The sequence below is a fragment of the Schistocerca gregaria genome, chromosome 3 (assembly GCF_023897955.1).
Source record: "Schistocerca gregaria isolate iqSchGreg1 chromosome 3, iqSchGreg1.2, whole genome shotgun sequence".
NCBI lineage: Eukaryota > Metazoa > Arthropoda > Insecta > Orthoptera > Acrididae > Schistocerca > Schistocerca gregaria.
The window spans coordinates 82,009,063-82,033,688 of NC_064922.1; the positions used below are offsets into that span (position 1 = coordinate 82,009,063).

Consider the following 24,626-nt stretch of genomic DNA (forward strand, 5'->3'; position numbering starts at 1 on the left):
TTGATTCCACTACCTCCATTCAACCTCACATATTTTTGTATGTTTCCCTGTACCTTCCTGTAACACATGTACTTTGGTGCATCACATACCTAACAACCCCCACCCCTTTCCTTCCAAGCATGCACCTTACAGACATAAGATAATCCAATTACTTCTGCTGCTTTCTCTCTTCAAATATCTCCACCCATTATTCATGCAAAACCATATAAATCAGTCAATATCTTTGTACTGCCTTCTCTTCATGTATACAATTCTCTTGCTCTGTAATCCCAAATTCCTGCATTCCATCTGTAGATGGAAAACCTTGCCCTCCAGGAACTGGAACACATTCATGCTTCCATGTAAGAATGAAATTGTCTAATCCCCTCACCTCACCCTAGCACTATCGCTAATCACTACGCAAGCCTCCATCAAAACTCCCCTGAATGTAACCAACAAACCCTGCCTTGCAGATCTATAACACCCTCAAAAACTCCATCCCATCACTGTACAGATTCTAGAACCTAAACGGACCTGAAACACTGTCATGAAGTTTTCCTCCAAAAGCTTCAGTCCCACAGAAGTAAAAACACTTAGGCATTACCTACAGCCTCACACCCAAATTCAGTGATACTGGGCCTCTTAAAGACCTCTCCTCCCCTTCTCTCGGTCCCTACAGTGCAAACACTTTCTCCAGCTCCAACCTTATCAATCGGACTAAATCCAAGAACAATACTTAAACTTGGATGACTCTGTTCACTCCCCCAACCACAATTCACTCCCACTGTCCCAAATCAACCCCTGTTAACTTTCCAGAATTTCCTTTGAACTTTGCCTCATTGTCATTCCTCAAAAACCTCAATATGGAAACCAACTTGACATCTGAAGAAAGAACAGCAAATCAGCACCTCAAACCTGATCCCAAACTTGTATTCCTACCTGTTGACAAAGGTTCCACCACTGTGGCCAGTTAGGATCAGAAGGATTATCTGTTGGAGGGACTCTGCCAGCTGTAAGATACATCTACCAGCTGTCAGTTACATCTACTTAAATGCCTTTCCACAGCAACCCCATTTCAAAAAACTAGCATGACTCCAGTCCTTAGGTCATCAACCCCATAAATCCCCACATTCCAATCTTCTATGTGGCCCATCACTGTGCCCCCTCAGAGAGAATCTCTGCCTTCACGAACCAACACCTCCAGCCTATGTACCTGTAACACAACCTCCTACATAAAAGACACCAAGCATTTTCTCTGACTACCCTCTCCCCTCCTCCAAGGTTTCTGTTCCTTTACCACCCAATGCCCAGCTTGTCACTGTTGATGGCATTGCTGCTATCAAACATTACCTTTCCCAGCAACCAACTGAGTAGATGTTGTTGTTGTCTTCAGTCCAGAGAGTGCTCTTTGATGCAGCTCTCCATGCTACTCTACCTGTGCAAGCTTCATCATCTCCCAGTACCTACTGCAGCCTACATCTTTCTGAATCTGCTTAGTGTATTCATCTCTTAGTCTCCCTCTACTATTTTTACGCTCCATGCTGCCTTCCAATGCTAAAATGGTGATCCCTTGATGCCTCAGAACATGTCCTACCAACCAATGCCTTCTTCTTGTCAAGTTATGCCACAAATTTCTCTTCTCCCCAGTTCTATTCAATACCTCCTCATTAGTTATGTAATCTACCCATCTAATCTTCAGCATTCTTCTGTAGCACCACATTTTGACAGCTTCTACTCTCTTCTTGCCCAAACTATATATCATCCATGTTTCACTTCCATATATGGCTACACACCATACAAATAGTTTCAGAAATGACTTCCTGACACTTAAATCTATACTCGATGTTAACAAATTTGTCTTCTTCAGAAACACTTTCCTTGACATTGCCAGACTACATTTTATATCCTCCCTACTTCGACCATCATCAGTTACTTTGCTCCCCAAATAGCAATAAATCCTTTACTACTTTAACCGTCTCATTTCCTAATGTAATTCCCTCAGCATCACCCGACTTAATTCAGCTACATTCCATTATCCTCATTTTGCTTTTGTTGATGTTCATCTTATCCTCCTTTCAAGACACTGTCCATTCCGTTCAACTGCTCTTCCAGGTCCTTTGCTGTCTCCGACAGAATTACAATGTCATCGGAGAACCTCAAAGTTTTTATTTCTTCTCCATGGATTTTAATTCCTACTCTGAATTTCTCTTTTGTTTCCTTTAATGCTTGCTCAATATACTGGATGAATAACATCGAGGGTAGGCTCACTCCATTCCCAACCACTGCTTCCCTTTCGTGCCCCTTGACTCTTATAACTGCCATCTGGTTTCTGTACAAGTTGTATTTAGCCCTTCACTCCCTGTATTTTATTCCCATCACCTTCAGAATTTGGAAGAGAGTATTCCAATCAACATTATCAAAAGCTATCTCTAAGTCTACAAAAGCTAGAAACATAGGTTTGCCTTTCCTAAATCTTTCTTCTAAGATAAGCCCTAGGATCAGTATCGCCTCACGTGTTCCAACATTCCTACAGAATCCAAACTGAACTTCCACGAGGCCGGCTTCTACCAGTTTTTCCATTCGTCTGTAAAGAATTCGTATTAGTATTTTGCAGCTGTGACTTAGTAAACTGATAGTTCGGCGATTTTCAATCTGTCAACACTTGCTTTCTTTGGGATTGGAATTCTTACAGTCTTATTGAAGTCTGGGGGTATTTCACCTGTCTCATACATCTTCCTCACCAGATGGTAGAGTTTTGTCAGGGTTGTCTCTCCCAAGGCTGTTAGTAGTGTAAGTAGGCTGTTTACGTTTTCTTATTGGTAACGCCACGTAGCACTCTGTAAGAAAATCACTGGCTGTGCTGTGTGCAGTCTGTGGCTGGTTTGCATTGTTGTCTGCCATTGTAGTGTCGGGCAGCGGCAGCTGGATGCTAACAGCGCGTAGCGTTGCGCAGTTGGAGGTGAGCCGCCAGCAGTGGTGGACGGGGGTAGAGAGGTGGCGGAGTTTTGAAATTTGTAAGAATTGGTGTCACGAACTGATTTATATATTATGACTATTAAGGTAAATACATTGTCTGTTCTGTATTAAAATCTTTCATTTGCTAACTATGCCTGTCAGTAGTTAGTGCCTTCAGTAGTTTGAATATTTTATTTAGCTGGCAGTAGTGGTGCTCGCTGTATTGCAGTAGCTTGAGTAACGAAGATTTTTGTGAGGTAAGTGATTTGTGAAACGTATAGGTATTTGAAAGTCAGATTGCGTTGTGCTAAAAACTATTGTGTGTCAGTTTAAGCACAGTCCTGTAAAATTTTTCAAAGGGGACGTTTCATATGTCGACCCTTAGCCTAGGATACTTTACTGGAATCTTCTGAGTTTTTCCTTGCAGTTTGTGTAATTAGTGTAGCTTTTGTTTATTGCTAGCGCGTAATCATAGAGAGAATTTCCTTTGTAGTTGCAGTCTTTCATTGTTGTGCAGTAAAATAGTTGTGGCATGCATGTAGTTTTGCACGAAGTATTTCGCAGCTGCGCTTGCAATTAACTAGATATTATTTTCAGTGCTATGTTAATGTGTTCTCTTATTTTTGTTCTTCAAATTGTGTTTTTCTGTGTTGTCGTGTGAAAAATCGTGACAATAATGGCGTGTGAAAAACGTAACACTAGGCTCCAAACTAAACTGAGAAATGACAGTGAAGACGAAAGCAGTGTGTTAGCGTCACCATGTAATGAATTCACTAACGTTCAAAGTAGTAATTTGGTAATTGTGCATAGGGAAATGGAGCGGACTGCAAATAATGGTGTAGGCAGTGAAACAATTAGTGAACAGGGAAGCGTTATCGATCGATCGGTCGGCAACAGCTCGCCTCAGGAGTCCGAAATGACAGGACACAATCTTGCAAATACTGTAGATTCAGATTTTGCGTCCTCACCGTTTTCTCAAATAAATCAAGACACATTTTCTGCTTTTCAAAATGCGAATATTGCCGGTTCAAATGCACTGCCGAAAAGCACTGAGGAACATGTTTCAGACGCCAGTGCATTGTTATTACAATTAATACAACAAATGGGACAAAAGCTTCAAAAGTTAGACACAATGGAACAAAATCAGAGACAAACACAGCAACAGTTGGACACAATGGAACATAATCTTCGTAAGTTAGACACCACACTTGAACAAACACGTGAAGATTTAACTACTGAGTTACATAACATTGAATCGAAATGTCAAAAAATCTGTAATGACGTAAAAACACAAATTTGTGAGCATTTTCAACCTATTTTTTTGCGGCATGAAAACTCATTACAGAATCACGAAGCAGCCATAAAAGAATTGCAAACTGTTGTTCGTGAAAATCACGACACCTTGCAAGCTAAAATGGACTCAGTTGCATCCACCGATTCGGTTACGCAACTTGCAAGAACTCAGGAAAACTTAAAGGACACATTAGATTCGATTTCAACACAAATGGACACTCTGAAACTTGGTTCAGAAAAACACACCGAGGAAATGTGTTCACTATCGGAGAAAGTAGCCGAACTTTCGGATCAGTTCACTAATTTATCTACGAAGGTAGATGATAATCTGAATGACACAAAACCGGTAGTCTTTAATGACACAGAAGAGTTCGAAGAAATTAGGAAATTCAAACAAAATCAGAATCAAATTAATACGCAACACCAAAGAGAAATCCGGGAAGTACAAGATCAGTTGACACAGGTAATACAAGAATTACGTATTTCAGAGGACACTCGCACTCCAATACGGGAAGAGGGACATAAAAATACGGAACTGCCACAAAATAACAACACAGGGCACTTTGGAGATTATGAAAGAAATTGGCAAAGTACACCGAATTTTGAGATGGAACCGCCGAAACGACGTAACAATGACCGATATGCGACCCGCCGACACGATGATTTTGACTATAAGCTGTTCATTACTACACGTAAATTCAAAACATTTAAGAAATCTGGCAACGACATTCATCCTCAAGCGTGGCTTCATCAATTCTCTCATTGTTTTCCTCCCAACTGGTCACTAGAGCACAGATTAGAATTTATGTGTGGCTACTTAGAGAATGAACCAGCTGTAAGAGTGCGATCGGTCATTGACGATTGCTACAGTGAAGGAGAATTTTATCATGCCTTCCTCTCATCATATTGGTCTCAAGCCACGCAAGACCGAGTAAAACATAGCATCATGATGAAAAACTTTGAACAATCTGAATTTTCCAGTCTTGTCAAATATTTTGAAGACATGTTGCATAAGAATCAATATCTTTCAAACCCATACAGCCCCTCAGAACTCATCCGCATGTGCTTAATCAAATTGCCTGATCATTTACAACACATTATTTTGGTAGGACGTTGCAAAGACGACCAGTGAAGCTTTTCAGCGACTCTTACAAGAACTGGAAATTGACACTGACAATCGCGGAACGCAAAAACAGAAGCACAACAATTACAGGCCATATCCGTCGCAATTCTGCGATGAAAGAAATAACAACTGGACACGACAAGGCTATTCTCACAACACAAATCGTGACCAAAACAAACACCACCCGTATGACAACCACTGGCAGAGTAATAGTTACAGAGAAAGATCATATTTCCGTAGTAATGAACATGACAGAGACAATCACAGAAACAGACAATATGGCAACCAGAACTATTATTATCATGGGAGACGGAATAACTTCAGACGCAAGGGTCCACCGCGCAGTGATAATTCAGGAAGAAATTCTCCACCACATGACCGACAAACAAGAAATTACAGGAACTACCGACATGACGGCAGACGATATAATCATAATGACAGACCGGAAATCCATCAGAATTGGCGAGCTTCAAACAGGGTAGGGCCCTCGCGGCAAGGTGAATTTGTAGAAGTTAGGTCTCCTAATCCCAATAACGACGCGTGCCAACAAAGAAACAGACAATGACTCGCATCGCAGGCAGCCGCGTGCGCCGGCTGGCTCAGAGAAAAGTAACATAAGCTAACCTTGAGCAAAATTCCAGTGTTCCTTACCGACGTAATCACATGATAATTGCTGTTCAGTTGACAGTCTGCGTACTAGGAAGAGTAAAGGATTGTACTACATTTCACATGTGAAACCATTTATTGAAAGATAATCTGCTTTTTAACTTTGCCTTTGCCATATAACTTTTCACTTCACATTTCTAGTATGCTTTGTCACACTGAGAAACTGTTAACATGCAACAATGTTTTGAAGTTAAATATCCAGTCAAGAACCAAGAGAACTTATTTAAACAGAAATTACGAATGCATTGTTATAGTGAACAGACGTCACAGTGTTATTGTGCGTGCACATTCTTGCTTGTTAGTTGCACGATTACGTAACGACTATAAGGCTGACACACTTAGAACAGTTACCAGTACTGCTAATGAGATTTTAATGCAACATTTTGGTTTACTTGAAAATAAATTCTGGATTTGAAGTACTTTCTGTGAAATTAAGAATGACTTAGAATTTGGTTTATTTGACAGCTACACTATTATATCACGACGCTACTAATGTGTGACACAATTTACAATGTTGCTTTTGCGGTGTCTCTGTTTTATAACTGCACAGTTTTTCTGAATTTTTCTGGAAAGTAAAACATGTTTTAGTAGTAACGTTTGTGGTATAGCTACAATGAGACAGCCTTTTCTGTAGCACAACAATACGTACAGTACAGTACTTACTTCATCACGGCAATAAGCGTAATAACTAAGATATCTATACGCAAAGCATTTCAATTTCGTTTATCATGAGGTAAGTACATTGACTTCTGCAGAACTTAGCTTTCGGAGGACAATAACTACGACACTTCCACAGAGATTGTCTTACAGCAAGACGCACATTTAGCGCTACAGGACACGCATTAAACTATTTATTTTTCAACATATTTGAATTACAAAGAAAGTTTTACGTGATACATTTCATTCCATTGCTGTAATCTGTAACACCTGAGGATATAATTACATTATTCCTCAGGGGGGTACACGCTTACTTTGTGTACCATGTGTTTGGCAAGCACAAGGAGCCCTAGCTAATATGGTATTTGTTTATACAAGTTTACACATCGGTACCATATTTCTCTAACACATAAATTACACAGCTATCTGATCATTTAACTGAGAGAGACAAACATTTACTTTACTACATCAGTGACAGATGTTTACGTAATTACACCATTGGATAACTTCACCCTTACGAAGTTGTATTTTGTGAACTGTTCATATTTTTTCGGAACCATTGTGATACTATGAGAGCTTTGAATGACATATTTGGTATGGGATCACGATTTTTAAAGTACGTTTGAGGCAGATGACACTTTTGACATGAGCAGAGAATTTTTTTTTAGGTTTTGAAATTATTGGAGGAAGCTACGGAGATTTTGAGAATTTGACTGTGGTGTTATGATGTTATTATTACGACGACGATGTGAATTATGCTGCTGAAGTATGCTTAAGCTGATGCTATATGAGTTATTTGGTTATGCTACGTATCTGTTATGATGACATATTGAAGAAGTGTCGACAAATATACATATGTGTAATAAGGTAAGGAATAATGAGTAGTGGTTAGGGACTCTGGTTTGTGAAAAAGGATGTTGGAAACCAAGAATCGTACTTTAAGAGTTATGAAATGTGTGTATACGCGTGAATGTATCACAAGGCCGCCAAAAATTTTTGGACACTGTTATATTTACAGGATTTTGTTTCCACATATTTGTAACGCAAATGCTTGACCTGTGAAATTTTTTATATGAGACAGCCACTGTAGCGGAAACTGGTGTCGTAAATATTTCGGTAAGAAAGTTAAGTGACCACCTGAACATAATTCGTCGTGGGCGCCCAGCTGGGCGACAGCCACCAGGAAACAAGCCATTAGTGTGTGCCTTTCAGAGGCACAGGTAAAAAAATACGACATGCTCAAACTTGTAAACATATGATTACACTGTGGAGCTCTTAATTTATGATATTTACTAAAATGCCTAATGAAACGACGAGAAATATTTCGGCTATTGTCCTGCTAGTTGAGAGAAATGCCATGTGGCTTGCTTTATGGATTTATTTACTCATTTTGTTTAATATCTAGTTTCTAACTGCACTGAAGCATTGGTTAAAATAAATTTTATGGATGTACTAATATAAATATTTTATGCCTACAGATCCAGTAAATAATAACTTTATGATGTACTTAAAAAAAAAAAAAAAAACGAAGTAGCACAAAAAGACATTTCCCTTCACAGAAATTGCATACAGAATTGTCTTTTCAAGTACATGGTAATATTTTTTTACAATAAATTTTTGTCGTGCACCACTTTAATTACATAGACATTAAGATGTGAATAGACATTGTCCTTATCTGCATTGTTGTCTTTAGTGTAACATTTTTTCTGCTTGAGCTTTGCCATGTTTAGATATAAATTATTACATTTATTGCTGCTCGCTATGCTTACTTGCATTTTTTTGTCATTGCTGTTTGTATTAATTGTTTTGTGCTGCTGCATTGCCTCGTCCCTTAGTTTAGCATCTGAGCTCAGTAGATTTAAGATAGTTTAAGAGGGGGTAGACTATATAAGAAACTAACTATAATGAGTTGGAAGAAAAGCATTGAGAAGCTATAAGAAAATGGTTTGGCCAAAAAAAGTAGTGTACAGTGGAGAAAAACTATTTTTGAAAGAGGATGTGAACAGAATACAGAAAGCAGGCTTAGATAGGACTTTTTGGGAATCATGATGAATGAAGGGAGATCTCTATGGCAAAATACTGCAGTAAAACATACCCAGTCCTTTCCTTTTGTGTTATCGCACTATGTGTTTGTGTACCCTTGTGTATTTATTTTCTTCCTGTCTCTGTGTGCTGTTTCATAGAATTTTTTCTCTTCTAATACTAAGCTACATTCACTATGATGAGGAATACTGTTATCCTCAAATATAATTTGCGTTAATAACATGTTATTTACTTCGTAAAGATGTTTACACATTATTTATTCTGTTTTGTTCTAATGCTCATGTGTGAAGTTGATGTTTCAAAAGTTATTCTGATCTTTTATGTATGTACTTATGTCGTAATTTTTGTAACACTGATGTATTTGCTATTTCGATTCTTTTGTAACGCCTGTACTACTGCTAATGTTATCTGTATTGTTATGTTCTTTAATGATGTATTTTGTATTTTGTTATTGTATTCTTGTGTTATAAAATTGTAATTGACACCAGTTCATCAAATTAAGTAACTTGTAAATTACATTTCACTGCACATGTTTCTGTTGGTCATAGTATATGGACAATATGTGAGAAGTAGGGACTGATAGTGTTTGCACATGTGTTAATAATTCAGCAACGGACTGGTTAACAGCATTGCTGGTTCTAAGGACAATTCCAAAAACTTTGTGAGTGGACAAGTGGTGGGTTATGGACTTGCTATGTTATCCGCAAGACTCTTCAATGGTGATTGTGCGCCTGCACAGTCAAACAGATGGCTGCTGGCCATCTCTACAAGGACTACAGTGGGTCTACACCTTTGATGACCCACCAATACCATAATCTCTACCAGGACTACAGTGGGTCTGCTCTGTGATGACCTAAGTACCAATAGTCTTCAACTTCGACTGACTCTGCTGTGGGTTTGCTCTGTTGTGGCCCATTACCTGTCTGCATGTCAAGAGTCAGCACTGTCTCTCCGTTGGAAGGACAACACTACTTCTTTAAGAGTGCATGGAAATCCACTACTTCCGTGTGCATTTTCTTTTACTACTCAGACTTTGAGAAAAACACTGCAATTTTACTTTGATGAATGATCATGACTGTCTTTATGGACTGTGAGAAAATTTTAGCTTTTGACCAACATTGTATCAAAAAGTGTGTGCATTCCATTTCTTTGTTATTGTAATCATGAAAAAATTTTTCAAATCTGTATTGGCCAATGCCCAAAACAACTTGTAAATTTTTTTGTGGGGAGCATGGGGGCTATGTAAGTAGGCTGTTTACGTTTTCTTATTGGTAACGCCACGTAGCACTCTGTAAGAAAATCACTGGCTGTGCTGTGTGCAGTCTGTGGCTGGTTTGCATTGTTGTCTGCCATTGTAGTGTCGGGCAGCGGCAGCTGGATGCTAACAGCGCGTAGCGTTGCGCAGTTGGAGGTGAGCCGCCAGCAGTGGTGGACGGGGGTAGAGAGGTGGCGGAGTTTTGAAATTTGTAAGAATTGGTGTCACGAACTGATTTATATATTATGACTATTAAGGTAAATACATTGTCTGTTCTGTATTAAAATCTTTCATTTGCTAACTATGCCTGTCAGTAGTTAGTGCCTTCAGTAGTTTGAATATTTTATTTAGCTGGCAGTAGTGGTGCTCGCTGTATTGCAGTAGCTTGAGTAACGAAGATTTTTGTGAGGTAAGTGATTTGTGAAACGTATAGGTTAATGTTAGTCAGGGCCATTCTTTCGTAGGGATTTTTGAAAGTCAGATTGCGTTGCGCTAAAAACTATTGTGTGTCAGTTTAAGCACAGTCGTGTAAAATTTTTCAAAGGGGACGTTTCAGTAGTTCTAATGGAATGTTGTCTACTCCCGGGGTCTTGTTTTGACTTCAGTCTTTCAGTGCTCCGTCAAACTCTTTCACACAGTATCATATCTCCCATTTCATCCACATCCTCTTCCATTTCCATAATATTGTCCTCAAGTACATCGCCTTTGTATAGACCCTCTATATACTCCTTCCACCTTTCTGCTTTCCCTTCTTTGCTTAGAACTGGGTTTCCATCTGAGCTCTTAATATTCATACAAGTGGTCCTTTTTTCTCCAAAGGTCTCTTTAATTTTCCTGTAGGCAGTATCTATCTTACCCCTAGTGAGATAAGCCTCTACATCCTTACATTTGTCCTCTAGCCATCCATTCTTAGACATTTTGCACTTCCTGTCGATATCATTTTTGAGACGTTTGTATTCCTTTTTGCTTGCTTCATTTCCTGCATTTTTATATTTTCTCCTTTCATCAGTTAAATTCAATATTTCTTCTGTTACCCAAGGGTTTCTACTAGCCCTCGTCTTTTTACCTATTTGATCCTCTGCTGACTTCACTATTTCATCCCTCAGAGCTATCCATTCTTCTTCTACTGTATTTCTTTCCCCCATTCCTGTCAATTGTTCCCTTCGCTCTCCCTGAATCTCTGTACAACCTCTGGTTCTTTCAGTTTATCTAGGTCGCATCTCCTTAAATTCCCACCTTTTTGCAGTTTCTTCAGTTTTAATCTACAGGCCATAACCAATAGATTGTGGTCAGAGTCCACATCTTACCTAAACCATGGAATCCCTCTCTGTGGCCTTAAAAATTCCTTTCTCTGCCTCCTCCTCCCCCCCCCCCCCCCTCCCTCCTACTCTGACAATGACCTTCATCTTTCCAGATTCTGCCAGTCTCCGTCTGTCTCAAAGCTGTACTGCAAAAACACATTTCCATGGCACAGTCAGCCCAGAAAAACACCTGCTCCCTTCCCAAGATACTGACACTGTGCAGTCCCTGCTAAATACATCACATCTTTGAAACTGAACCCTTTGCTCTCCGGCACCTGGAAGAGCATTCCACACACCAACACCTGGAAGAGCATTCCCGACACCAACTCCATAAGTTACCCAACGTACTGACATCCTAATGCAGCCTTGAGGCGTCATCTCAAACTCTTATGCACAACGTTCGTCCTCTTCAATGGCTCATAGTGCCCAGACACTGCCAACTGGACCTTTTCAATTTTGCCCATCCCCCAAAACTCCCTCCCAACACACTGTCAAATCAAGATTCAAAACATTCCCAAAACACCATTGTTAACCTTTCCACCAAACTGTCGGTCCCATACAAGTTTCAGTCCTATCTAAGGGCTCAACTTTAGCCCTACACCGAAATTTAACCATTTTGGACCTGTCAACAACCTATTTTCCTCTTCGAGATCCCTACAGTGGATACACTTTTCCATCACCAATCCCTCCAACCAGAGCCACCCTAATCTTTCCACTGAACATTGCCTCTCCCAGTTCACACCACCAATCTAACCATTAGTCTCCTATTCAACCACCTAACCACCAACTTATCACCTTCCAGGAATCTCTTACCTCCAACATGGCCTCCCCATCCTTCCCCAGGTCATTTCCTAAGAACACCAACCTTTCAGTGGAAGAAAGAAACACTTACACAACCTCAAAGCAAATCCTGACCTAATCATCCTACCAGCAGACAAAGGTTCACCTCTGTTGTTATGAATCACAGTGACTACCTGGTGGAAGGCATCTGACAATTATCTGACTCTTCTACATATAAATTCTGCCTGAGTGCTCACATCCCAGAAGTCCAACATAACCTCCAATCTCTGCTTAAAGCCTTAGGCCCTTTCCAGAATCTCTCCCCTGAATCCATTTCCCTCCTTACCTCTACAACAATCCACACACCTAACTTCTACATGCTTCCCAAAATTCACAAACTCAACAACTCTGGGTACCCCACTGTCGCACATACTGTGCCCCCACCGAAAGAGTTTTGGCCCTCATTGACCAATGCTGTTGTTGTAGTCTTCAGTCCCGAGACTAGTTTGATGCAGCTCCCCATGCTACTTTATCCTGTGCAAGCTTCTTCATCTCCCCGTACTTACTGCAACCTACATCCTTCTGAATCTGCTTAGTGTATTGATCTCTTGGTCTCCCTCTATGATTTTTACCCTCCACACTGCCTTCCAATGCTAAATTTGTGATCCCTTGATGCCTCAGAACATGTCCTACCAACCAGTTCCTTCTTCTTGTCAAGTTATGCCACAAACTCCTCTTCTCCCCAATTCTATTCAATGCCTCCTCATTAGTTATGTGATCTACCCATCTACTCTTCAGCATTCTTTTGTAACACCACATTTCGAAAGCTTCTATTCTCGTCTTGTCCAAACTATTTATCATCAATGTTTCACCTCCATACATGGCTACACTCTATACAAATACTTTCAGAAAGGACTTCCTGACATTTAAGTCTATACTCGATGTTAACAAATTTCTCTTCTTCAGAAACACTTTCCTTCCCATTGCCAGTCTACATTTTATATCTTCTCCACTTCGACCATCATCAGTTATTTTGCTCCTCAAATAGCAAAACTCCTTTACTACTTTAAGTGTCTCATTTCCTAATCTAATTCCCTCAGCATCACCCGATTTAATTTGACTACATACCATTATCCTCGCTTTTCTTTTGTTGATGTTTATCTTATATCCTCCTTTCGAGACACTGTCCATTCCATTGAACAGCTCTTCCAAGTCCTTTGCTGTCTCTGACAGAATGACAATGTCATCATCGGCAAACTTCAACATTTTATTTCTTCTCCGTAGACTACGCCGATTTTTTTTTTTTTTTGCTCAATATACAGGTTGAATAACATCGGGGACAGGCTACAACCCTGTCTCACTCCTCAACTACTGCTTCCCTTTCATGCCCCTCGACTCTTATAACTGCCATCTGGTTTCTGTACAAACTGTAAATAGCCTTTCTCTCCCTGTATTTTACCCCTGCCACCTTTAGAATTTGAAACAGAGTATTCCAGTCAACATTATCAAAAGCTTTCTCTCAGTCTACAAATGCTAGAAATGTAGGTTTGCCATTCCTTAATCTTTCTCCTTAAGTTGTAAGGTCAATATTGCCGGATGTATTCCAATATTTCTATGGAATCCAAACTGATCTTTCCCGAGGTCGGCTTCTACTAGTTTTTCCATTCGTCTGTAAAGAATTCGTGTTAGTATTTTTAAACTGATTGTTTGGTATTTTCAGATCTGTTAACACCTGCTTTCCTTGGGGTTGGAATTATTATATTCTTCTTGAAGTCTGAGGGAATTTCGCCTGTCTCATACATCTTGCTCACCAGATGGCAGAGTTTTGTCAGGACTGTCTCTCCCAAGGCCGTCAGTAGTTCCAATGAAATGTTGTCTTCTCCAGGGGCCTTATTTCGACTTCGGTCTTTCAGTGCTCTGTCAAACTCTTTCACGCAGTATCACATCTCCCATTTCATCTTCATCCACATCCTCTTCCATTTCCATAATATTGTCCTCAAGTACATCGCCCTTGTATAGACCCTCTATATACTCCTTCCACCTTTCTGCTTTCCCTTCTTTGCCTTGAACTGGGTTTCCACCAAAGCTCTTGATATTCATACAAGTGGTTCTCTTTTCTCCAAAGGTCTCTTTAATTTTCCTGTAGGCAGTCTCTATCTTGCCCCTAGTGAGATAAGCCTCTACATCCTTACATTTGTCCTCTAGCCATCCCTGCTTAACCATTTTGCACTTCCTGTCGATCTCATTTTTGAGACGTTTGTATTCCTTTTTGCGTGCTTCACTTGCTGCATTTTTGTATTTTCTCCTTTCATCAATTAAATTCAGTATCTCTTCTGTTACACAAGGATTTCTGCTAGCCATTGTCTTTTTACCTATTTGATCCTCTGCTGACTTCACTATTTCATCCCTCAAAGCTACCAATTCTTCTTCTACTGTATTTCTTTCCCCCATTCCTGTCAATTGTTCCCTTACACTCTCCCTGAAACTCTGTACAACCTCTGGTTCTTTCAGTTTATCCAGGTTCCATCTCCTTAAATTCCCACCTTTTTGCAGTTTCTTCAGTTTTAATCTACAGTTCATAACCAATAGATGTGGTCAGAGTCCACATCTGCCCCTGGAAATGTCTTAAATTGACCAATACCTCTAACGAATTGTCATAATCTAGCTTCCCACCTCAAAGATACCAATCAGTTTCTTCACCGACTCTCCACCATCCACACCCCTTTACCATTACTGTTGATGCCACACCCCTCTACAGGGTGGAGAAAAACTGGGTCGCATAACTTTACCCCTGGATAGCTGATGCCAGTAGGAACAAAAATTACTGATGTTGTGTAGGTCGATAATGCACCATTTTTAAACTGTGGAAACTTGGCGCCACGCGCTTTGATTGGCCATGGGATTGCCCTGCTGGCGAATGCTCTGGACAATGCATGACTGCGAATGCTTTGCCTGCTGGAGATCATGATGTACCCAAGGTGGCCTGCACACTCGGTAGTAGTGTGCCAGCCTTCCACTCTGAAGGCCTGAGGTCGAAGCCGCTGGGATCCTGACACATCCATTGTAGTTTCATGATAAGATGTACTGGGAACAACACCATCAATAGCTGTTAATTCGTGTACAGAAAGTCTTTTACAAATTGTGTTGGCCCTGAAAAGTGCCTTTTTTCATAGCTAGTACATTGTTTACTTGAAGCTGTAGCTTTAACTGGTGACCCTCTAATGCGACAGAAGCTCGATAACATCTCACTGTGTTTTGCCGAACTCTTTCAAAGGTTCCTGGTATTGTCATGATGCAACTAGTGGCATGTTGAATGCGATCCAATAATTCCTCTTAATTTCTAGTTGGTTCACGTCCAGATGGGTGAACTAGAACCTTGAAGAATCCCCACAGAAAAAGTCCGGTGGCGTGAGGTCTGGTGATTGTGGAGATCACTTTCTACGAGCACCTCTGCTAATTACCTGGCCGTCGAAGAGTTCATTTAAACATCCACACACAGCACAACTGTTATGTGCAGGTGCCCCATGATGCTGCAACCCCAAGTGTAGCTGTATGTGCAGGTGAACATCTTCCAGCAGGCCAGGTTCAGTCACTTGCAAAAAGTGAAGGTAATTTTCCCCAATAAGTTGAGGAGGTAGACAGACCGGCCCAATCAAATGGTCACCCACAATGCTTGCCCAAATGTTGAGTGAAAATCGTTCCTGTTGTCCATGGACGTATGATGGGAGGATTTCCCTTTGCCCAACAATGAACGTTTCGAGTGCTGTAAGAGTCATTCTGATGGAAGATGCACTCATGGTAAACAACATAATGGTGGGGAAGTTGGGATCTCGTGCAACATGTCACCCTAGCCTATGTTCATAGTCCGCCAGAGGATTTAGGTCTTGGAGAGGGTGGACACCAAATGGACACTGGCCGTCATCCCTCAAAACCACCCAGACTAACCAATGAGTGACCCTCATGCCGTGTCAAACTGCTCGAGTACTTGTACGTTCTTCCTCGAAGTGCTCTAGAACCGGCTCTTCAAATGCAGCACCCCATCGTGTTCAAGGTCTTCCAGCATCACCATGTTATCCAATTAATGAGCCTGTTTCACCAAGTCGCTAGTGAATTGCTATAAATGTCTGCAGGTGTGGGGGCATCTTGCTGGATACCATTCCTCATACAGCACATTACCATCGGCTAGTCCATAAGCAAAAACCATATCTCATTGTTCTTCAAATGAATACTGTGCCCCCATGCTTACTGTGTGCCTAAATCATAGGTGATGTGTGTATGCTCTAAAGCGAAGCTTGCGTATGAATGCCTCTGATGTGAGGTGGAGACAAACAGCAACACCTATTCAACACATGTGTGTATAACATTGGGGCAGTGACAGGGCGAGGGACGTTTGTCTGTGCGAACCATCAACCATAGCGCTGACCGTCAATCAACAAATGGCAGGGCAATCCCACAGCCAATCAGAGTGTGTGGTGCCAAGTTTCCGTAGTTTAAAAATGGTGCATTTTCGATTTTCACAACATTTTGATTCCTACTGGCATCAGCTATTGAGGGTTAAAATTTCATGTCACAATTTATGGGTCATCTACAGGAAACCTTCGTAGCCTCCCAGAACCTTAACCCCTGCTCTGGGTCAGATTCATTGATGATATCTTCACTATCTGGACGCACGGCCAAGACACCTTGTCTTCTCTCCTTCACACCCTCAACAACTTCTCTCCCATCTGGTTCTCCTCAACCCAGCATGCCGCCTTCTTAGACGTTGACCACCTCCTCTCTGATGGCCCCATCCACACCTCTGTCCACATTAAACATACCAATCATCAACAGTACCTGAATTTCAGTAGCTGCCATACCTTCTACACCAAAAAATCTGTCTCGTACAGCCTGGCAACCTGGTTATGGCGTATCTACAGTGACAAGAACTCCTTTCCCAGTATGCTGAAGGTCTCGCCAAGGCCTTCACAGGCAAGCACTAACCCCCAGACATAATCCAGAAACAGATCTCCCATGCCATCTCCCCTACATACTCCCAATCCCCCCCCCCCCCCCCCCAAGTGTCAGCTACAAAATAGTTCCCCATTTTTTACCCAATACCACTCTGGATTGGAGCAACTTAACCAAATCCTTTGTCACGGCTTTGATTATCCATCATCATGCCCTGAAATGTGGGTCGCCCTACCCAAAATTCTTCCCAACCTTCCTGAAGTGGTATCCTGTTGCCCTCCCATCCTCCGTAACATCCTAGCCCTTCCCTATGCCACTCCCAATTCCAACCCATACCCACAAGAATCATATCCCTGTGGAAGACCCAAGTGCAAGAGCTGTTCTATCCACCCATCCAGCACTTCCTATTCCACTCCAGTCATATACTTATCTTACCCTATCAAAGGCCGAGCCACCTGTGAAAACAGCCATGTTGTATACCAGCTCTGCTGCAGCCATTGCACAGATTTTGTATATTTGTATGACTACCAACCAGCTGTCCAGCGAAAGAACGGCACTGCCAATCTGTGGCCAAGAGCAAAGTAAACTGCCCTGTGGCACAAGATGCAGCTGAACACAGCATGCTTTATTACAATGGCTGTTTCACAACGGAGGTGATTTGGATCCTTTCCTCCTCTACCAGCTTTTCTGAACTGCATTAGTGAGACTTATCCTTACAACACATTCTCCATTCCCAAAATCATCCCAGTGTCAGCCTATGGTAACCTACTGTCCCCACACCTCCTCCCTTTTCACATTTCCTCACCCTCTTTGTGTGCCACCCTCTGCCAGTTTACCACCCATCCTTGCTTTAACCAGCTCCTCTCCTCCTCATTCTTCCCCCCACACGCCACCTGTGGACACTGCACCTGGCAGTCCCTAGTCCCTCATGCCCTGCCAGACTCCCCTCTTCTCCTCATCCACACATACCCTGCTCTCTCCCCTCTCCCTTTCCCTGCCCAACTCCAGATTGCTATTCACATGAGAGTTGTATTCTGGTTGGAGCTGCCGGTAATTATGGTCATGTGTATGTCGATGTGCTTGCTTGTGTGAATGTGTGTGTGTGTTTTCTTTTCTGAAGAAGTCTTTGGCTGAAAGCTATAGTGCATAACAGTCTTTTTATTGTGCCCGTCTGCAACTCCACAGGTCATCTTTACGATGAGTAGCAATCTATCCTTTTCCTAATATTGTTGGTATTCCAACCCGGAGTTATCAAGTTTCGATTTTACTTAACAAATATACAGGGTGATTCAAAAAGAATACCACAACTTTAGGAATTTAAAACCCTGCAACGACAAAAGGCAGAGCTAAGCACTATCTGTCAGCGAATTAAGGGAGCTATAAAGTTTCATTTAGTTGTACATTTGTTCACTTGAGGCGCTGTTGACTAGGCGTCAGCGTCAGTTGATGCTAAGATGGCGACCGCTCAAGAGAAAGCTTTTTGTGTTATTGAGTACGGCAGAAGTGAATCGACGACAGTTGTTCAGCGTGCATTTCGAACGAAGTATGGTGTTAAACCTCCTGATAGGTGGTGTATTAAACGTTGGTATAAACAGTTTACAGAGAATGGGTGTTTGTGCAAAGGGAAAAGTTCTGGACGGCCGAGAACGAGTGATGAAAATGTAGCACGCATCCAGCAAGCATTTGTTCACAGCCCAGGAAAAATCGACTCGCAGAGCTAGCAGAGAGCTGCAAATTCCACGATCAACTGTATGGAGAGTCCTACGAAAAAGGTTAGTTATGAAACTTTATCGTCTGAAATTGGTTCAAGCACTGTCTGCAGCTGATAAGATTAAAAGAATCTATTTCTGTGATTTTATCCTTGCTCAAATGGAAACAGATGAATCTTTCGTTTCAAAGATTGTGTTTAGTGATGAAGCAACTTTCCACACTAACGGGAAAGTCAACCGTCACAATGTCTGTAAATGGGCACTGAGAATCCGCGGGAAACAACTCAGTATGAACGTGACTCGCTTAAGGTGAACGTTTTATGTGCCATTTCAGCCAATAAAGTTTTTGGTCCCTTTTTCTTCGAAGGTGCTACTGTAAATGGATTACAGTATCTGGAGATGTTAGAGAATTGGCTGTTCCCCCAGCTCAAACAAGAAGCACAACAATTCATATTTCAGCAGGATGGAGCGCCACCACATTGGCACTTATCTGTCCGTAACTACCTGAACGTCAACTACCCGAGGCGATGGATCGGCCGCCAGGCAGCCCGTGCCAGAGCACTTCATCACTGGCCTCCAAGAAGCCCTGATCTTACCCCCTGCGATTTTTTCTTATGGGGGTATGTTAAGGATATGGTGTTTCGGCCACCTCTCCCAGCCACCATTGATGATTTGAAATGAGAAATAACAGCAGCTATCCAAACTGTTACGCCTGATATGCTACAGAGTGTGTGGAACGAGTTGGAGTATCGGGTTGATATTGCTCGAGTGTCTGGAGAGGGCCATATTGAACATCTCTGAACTTGTTTTTGAGTGAAAAAAAACCTTTTTAAATACTCTTTGTAATGATGTATAACAGAAGGTTATATTATGTTTCTTTCATTAAATACACATTTTTAAAGTTGTGGTATTCTTTTTGAATCACCCTGTATATCTTTCTTGTCATTTTATTTGTCCTTTGTACTTTAGAAATAATTGTTACCACAACTGCATCATGGTCACTGATATGCAGAACCATAATACTAGAGGCAAAACAAAATTAGACATACCTAGGCACAGGCTGACAAGAACAGGGAATTCCCATCTAATCAAAAGTCTAAAAATATTTAATAAACTTCCATTTTCTTCTCGGTCGGCTCACGTAAGTAGCTTTAGGAGCAAGCCACTAAACTGGTTACTAATCAATCCTTTTTACAGTATAACAGAATTTATGACTATAAAATCAATTGACATTAATTTTTAAGGATTTCATTATGTGATGGCACTGAATGTATTTATCTTATGTTATGGTTTATGTTATCATCTATGGGCACTATCTGCAATGCTCATTTAGCTTTAAGGTACTATTCAAGGAAAACGTTATACGACATCCATGTAAATTGCCTATTCCACCTCAGGTGATCAATGGTGAATAAAGAATCTGAATCTGAGATGATGGAATTCATGGCATGCAATTTGAAGAAGCTACTTTTGAGAAACAGTGCAAAAAGCCTTTTAGAAATCTACACATGAAATTGTCCTGAGATCCCCTTATGGCAGCACTAATTATTTCAAGTGAATATAAAAGCTAGTCGTGTTTCACGAGATCAATATTTCTTTTTTCTTTCCTTTTTTAAAATTTCATACTTATTCATCAATTGCTAATTCCACAAACTCATATGATATGAGCATTGACAACTGAACTTATGAACATATACAATAATAATATGTTAAATTAAAAATTTATACACTAAATTTGTGTGTTTGGTGCAGGGTACCACATTATTATGGAATTACTTTGTCATGAACATAGCTGTTGATTTATAAGGTGTATAGATAGCTCTAAAAGGACCCAGAAGATTTGTCCCACAGATTATTTCCAGAAGTTAAGTGAGAATGGAAAAATGCATAATATGAATGCAGAAACTGCTCCTTACTGGCACAGGATTTTCATTTGCCTAGTAAGTAAATCACCCACAATAGTCGAGTGGGGAACTGCCCTGTGTGTCCATTTAAATTCCAGTTGTGGGTTCAAAGGAATTCCTGGTAATCTGACAGATTCACACTCATTTACCTTTTCACCCAGTTTATGGAGAAAAAAGTGTATAGTTTCCATTAGATTTTACCCATTACAAATGGCTAGTGAAAGCCCATGACCATAAAAAATATTTTTAATGAAATAATATATTATTATTATTATTATTATTATTATTATTATTATTTTGCATGGCCCGATTTGGGAAATGATTTCCCACATGCCATTTATTCGTGGCAAGCCATTTATTCGTGCCTCCCCATGAACCATGGACCTTGCTGTTGGTGGGGAGACTTGCGTGCCTCAGCGATACAGATAGCCGTACCGTAGGTACAACCACAACGGAGAGGTATCTGTTGAGAGGCCAGACAAATGTGTGGTTCCTGAAGAGGGGCAGCAGCCTCTTCAGTAGTTGAAAGGGCAACAGTCTGGATGATTGACTGATCTGGCCTTGTAACAATAACCAGAACGGCCTTGCTGTGCTGGTACTGCGAACGGCTGAAAGCAAGCGGAAACTACTGCCGTAATTTTTCCCGAGGGCACGCAGCTCTACTGTATGATTAAATGATTATGGCGTCCTCTTGGGTAAAATATTCCAGAGGTAAAATAGTCCCCCATTCGGATCTCCGGGCGGGGACTACTCAAGAGGATGTCGTTATCAGGAGAAAGAAAACTGGCATTCTACGGATCGGAGCGTGGAATGTCAGATCCCTTAATCGGACAGGTAGGTTAGAAAATCTAAAAAGGGAAATGGACAGGTTAAAGTTAGATATAGTGGGAATTAGTGAAGTTCGGTGGCAGGAGGAACAAGACCTCTGGTCAGGTGACTACAGGGTTATAAACACAAAATCAGATAGGGGTAACGCAGCAGTAGGTTTAATAATGAATAGGAAAATAGGAATGCGGATAAGCTACTACAAACAGCATAGTGAACGCATTATTGTGGCCAAGATAGATACAAAGCCCACACCTACTACAGTAGTACAAGTTTATAGGCCAACTAGCTCTGCAGATGACGAAGAAATTGATGAAATGTATGATTAAATAAAAGAAATTATTCAGATAGTGAAGGGAGATGAAAATTTAACAGTCATGAGTGACTGGAATTCGAGTGTAGGAAAAGCGACAGAAGGAAACGTAGTAGGTGAATATGGATTGGGGCTAAGAAATGAAAGAGGAAGCCATCTGGTAAAATTTTGCACAGAGCACAGCTTAGTCATAGCTAACACTTGGTTTAAGAATCATGAAAGAAGGCTGTATACATGGAAGAACCCTGGAGATACTAAAAGGTATCAGATAGATTATATAATGGTAAGACAGAGATTTAGGAACCAGGTTTTAAATTGTAAGATATTTCCAGGGGCAGATGTGGACTCTGACCACAATCTATTGGTTATGACCTGTAGATTAAAACTGAAGAAACTGCAAAAAGGTGGGAATTTAAGGAGATGGGACCTGGATTAACTGAAAGAACCAGAGGTTGTACAGAGTTTCAGGGAGATCATAATCGAACAATTGTCAGGAATGGGGGAAACAAGTACAGTAGAAGAAGAATGGGTAGCTTTGAGGGGTGAAGTAGTGAAGGCAGCAGAGGATCAAGTAGGTAAAAAGACAAGGGCTAGTAGAAATCCTTGGGTAACAGAAGAAATACTGAAATTAATTAATGAAAGGAGAAAATATAAAAATGCAATAAATGAAGCAGGCAAAAAGGAATACAAACGTCTCAAAAATGAGATCGACAGGAAGTGCAAAACGGATAAGCAGGGATGGGTGGAGGACAAATGTGAGGATGTAGTGGCTTATCTCACCAGGGGTAAGATAGATACAGCCTACAGGAAAATTAAAGAGACCTTTGGAGAAAAGAGAACCACTTGTATGGACATCAAGAGCTCAGATGGAAACCCAGTTCTAAGCAAAGAAGGGAAAGCAGAAAGGTGGAAGGAGTATATAGAGGGTCTATACAAGGGCGATGTACTTGAGGACAATATTATGGAAATGGAAGAGGATGTAGATGAAGATGAAATGGGAGATACGATACTGCGTGAAGAGTTTGACAGAGCACTGAAAGACCTGAGTCGAAACAAGGCCCCTGGAGTGGACAACATTCCATTGGAACTACTGACGGCCTTGGGAGAGCCAGTCTTGACAAAACTCTACCATCTGGTGAGCAAGATGTATGAGACAGGCGAAATACCCTCAGACTTCAAGAAGAATATAATAATTCCAATCCCAAAGAAAGCAGGTGTTGACAGATGTGAAAAATACCAAACTATCAGTTAATAAGCCACAGCTGCAAAATACTAACACGAGTTCTTTACAGACGAATGGAAAAACTAGTAGAAGCCGACCTCGGGGAAGATCTGTTTGGATTCCGTAGAAACACTGGAACACGTGAGGCAATACTGACCCTACGACTTATCTTAGAAGAAAGATTAAGGAAAGGCAACACCTATGTTTCTAGCATTTGTAGACTTAGAGAAAGCTTTTGACACTGTTGACTGGAATACTCTCTTTCAAATTCTAAAGGTGGCAGGGGTAAAATACAGGGAGCGGAAGGCTATTTACAATTTGTACAGAAACCAGATGGCAGTTGTAAGAGTCGAGGGGCATGAAAGGGAAACAGCGGTTGGGAAGGGAGTGAGACAGGGTTGTAGCCTGTCCCCTATGTTATTCAATCTGTATATTGAGCAAGCAGTAAAGGAAACAAAAAAGAAAAGTTCGGAGTAGGTATTAAAATCCATGGAGAAGAAATAAAAACTTTGAGGTTCGCCGATGACATTGTAATTCTGTCAGAGACAGCAAGGGACTTGGAAGAGCAGTTGAATGGAATGGATAGTGTCTTGAGAGGAGTATATAAGATGAACATCAACAAAAGCAAAACGAGGACAATGGAATATAGTCGAATTAAGTCGGGTGATGCTGAGGGAATTAGATTAGGAAATGAGACACTTAAAGTAGTAAAGGAGTTTTGCTATTTGGGGAGCAAAATAACTGATGATGTTCGAAGTAAAGAGGATATAAAATGTAGACTGGCAATGGCATAGAAAGCGTTTCTGAAGAAGAGAAATTTGTTATCATCGAGTATAGATTTAAGTGTCAGGAAGTCTTTTCTGAAAGTATTTGTATGGAGTGTAGCCATGTATGGAAGTGAAACATGGACGATAAATAGTTTAGACATGAAGAGAATAGAAGCCTTCAAAATGCGGTGCTACAGAAGAATGCTGAAAATTAGATGGGTAGATCACATAACTAATGAGGAAGTATTGAATAGGATTGAGGAGAAGAGACGTTTGTGGCACAACTTGACCAGAAGAAGGGATCGGTTGGTAGGACATGTTCTGAGGCATCAAGGAATTACCAATTTAGTACTGGAGGGCAGCGTGGAGGGTAAAAATCGTAGAGGAAGACCAAGAGATGAATACACTAAGCAGATTCAGAAGGATGTAGGTTGCAGTAGGTACTGGGAGGTGAAGAAGCTTGCACAGGATAGAGTAGCATGGAGAGCTGCATCAAACCAGTCTCGGGACTGAAGACCACAACAACAACAACATTTATTTGTGATGGATTTTTTATGTCCGAGTTGCTGCATTATTCTGTTGTCTTTACTGTAATATAGAAATACACAATAATTTTTAATTAATTATAATCCATCTTCATATAGAATTAGTAGTGGAATTCGGAAAGACTGTTACTTAAGGTTTTTTTCTGGTCTACTTTCACTACTTTCTGTGCATGTTCACCCTACGCATACCACCACCACCACCACCACTACTGCTACTTTCTGTGAATAGTACACAATGAAAATAGCAAAACATACAAAACCAAATAGTTACAAAGATTTTTTTTACATGTATTACCCAACCACAGTATTATTGTACTTTGCTTCCCGTGGCCATTATTGGAA

At 40.8% G+C, this 24,626-nt stretch overlaps 1 protein-coding gene across 1 annotated transcript in view; it reads right to left on the reverse strand.

Moving 5' to 3' along the window:
• Positions 1-24,626, reverse strand: part of LOC126356060 (ubiquinone biosynthesis protein COQ9, mitochondrial) — a 221,413-nt gene that overhangs the window by 532 nt on the left and 196,255 nt on the right. The window lies entirely within an intron of this gene.